The sequence below is a fragment of the Montipora capricornis genome, chromosome 10 (assembly GCF_036669925.1).
Source record: "Montipora capricornis isolate CH-2021 chromosome 10, ASM3666992v2, whole genome shotgun sequence".
NCBI lineage: Eukaryota > Metazoa > Cnidaria > Anthozoa > Scleractinia > Acroporidae > Montipora > Montipora capricornis.
The window spans coordinates 54246813-54249156 of record NC_090892.1 but is presented as its reverse complement, the minus strand read 5'-3'; positions in this window follow the sequence as shown (position 1 = coordinate 54249156).

The following is a 2344-nucleotide window of genomic DNA, read 5'->3' as shown; positions in this document are numbered from 1 at the left end:
CACATTGATTATTTACCTCGTAATGCGTAATGATATGTTTTACGAGCCCTTGCTTCCTTTTAAGTTTTAGTATCTCAGTCTTAGAAGCTTACGTGTACCTAAACTTAGGACTATGAAGAAGATTGCATGTGTACATGATCATCAGAAAAATGAAGAAAAAAATATCAGTGAAAAAAATGGCGACTAAAAGTTAAGATCTGGCGACCAAAATTTTTGGATCAGTCGCCAATTGGCGCCTTACTAAAAATGTTAATTTCGAGCCCTGGTCTTACAGCACTCACACCATTATTTTCAATATACTTGATTTATAATAGCTGTAATTGATTAGTTTTCGTGTACCCAATTAGTAGAGGGTTCTACCCTCAGCTAGATACCACTGAAATGTTAAATAAATTCTTTGATTTATATATGGTTTTCACTAATGTGACAAGGTGGCCATCGCGGTTAGTGTACAAAACAGTACAAAATGTTTGTGCAGAATTAAGTTCCCAGAGGAGAGAAAATTTATTGTTCTTGTACACCAACATGGCCGCCATGACCTCACATGAAAATGATCTATTGATTGAGCTACTGCTACAGTTTGATGCATACATTAAATTATTACTAAATATGAGCTTTAATAAATAGAAGAAATACCTTCTCTAATTGTTGTCCCTTTTAAGGTCTTTTCAATTTCTTGTTGACAATTCGCCTCATTTTTATTTGCCAGTGCCAGTGCATCTTGGCATCTTTCAAAAAACTTGCATAGGTGTGCATACTGACTTTTTCCTGGTTGAACCCCATTTTCTTCTGCGGCCACTACGTCTGGATACCGTGATCTGGCGATTTTCAGGATACCGTATGGACTTTGGTTCTGGTAATAGGGTGTCCAACTGTCGATCGTGGGACTTTTTGCTGTTCCCAACAGGAGATTGGTGCGCTTGGATCTTTCTTTTCTGCACCAGAGTTCACAATCGCGCAATGAATTCGAATATTTCATTCTCTCGCCTGCCATTTGGAGAATGAAAGAATTAGAGAACACTTGTGTGGGGGTGACTGGGGACTCGTAGTACAAATTCTTAAACTGGCGTTTTAATGAAACGGTTCGCACAACCACGTGTCCCTGTCCGTCGCGTGTTTGAACGAAATCTTTCATGACTTTCGGCGAGCTCAATACAATCGACGAACTTGAGGTCTTGAAAGCAGCTTTACATGTGGCTGAATTTCCATGGGAACACTGCTCGGACTGTGCTTTGAAGTCGGCGTATAAGCGAGCTAGTCTCCTGTCCTTGGTCAGCCCGAGTGACTCGGCATCATCTTCCTTGACATCTTCTAAATGGCAAATTTCGGTAATCCCGTTTTCAGATAAACGTGTGTGGTGTTTATCCAAAGAAGCACTTTTTAACCAGTTATAAAACGTGCTTTCTTCTGTCATCTCTGCCATCTTTGCAAGGCGTTTTTGCATGAGGCTTGTTACAAGGCAGCGGAGGCCTGGATGCAGATCACGACCGCTGACAAATTTCGTAATCATATGTATTCAAAAATAAAATGGCGGACAGCTTGGAAAAAAGTTCACGCGGGAACAGACCATACGTAGATTTCAATTGTAGTTTTGGTTTAAAAATGTTATTGTTTCATTATGCAACAAAACGGCAGATGAAAGAAACACTGAGCTCAAGGAGGCAATCGAACAAAGTTATGAGTGTAGCCGAGAAAGGTTGATTGCACTGTACAGTCTGCTTGACGAATTAGTTGCCGTTAACTGCATTTCTTTCCAAGAGGCATTCGATCAATACGCTGGAAAAGTCCCATCGATAGCATGCAAGCTAGACAAAAAAGAAGCACGACGACAGTTTAAAGAAAAGATCTTGTCGAAGAATGGTCTGCCGGTTCTTTTTTGACTGGTTGGTTGGTTGGTTTATTATTAAATCACATCGCAGTAAAATACTGAATTGCGTAATTATTTACAAGCTACTATACAAATATAAATATAAATGTAAATATAATAGCTTCAAATTCTATTAAAAAGTTCTCATTCATCTCAAACTTGAGTTGGTTTCAGCCGCACACTTCACGAAAAACGAATTAGCGAAACGCTTTGTCTTGGCTGCTGGTACATTATACGTTCTTTGGCGCCTAAAATTTTCCTAGCTGCCTTCTTAATTAAACTATCAACATGATCGTTCCATGTTAGTGTGTTGTTAATGATAAGGCCGAGAAGCTTGCTGGAAGTCGTTTCTTGAATCTGTATCCCATCAACTGTTACTGGGTCGAAATGTTCCGGGGAACGACGGAAGGTGATGGTAAGCTCTTTAGTCTTCTCAAGATTTAGCTGGAATAAATTTTCCGCTGACCAGTTGGAAAC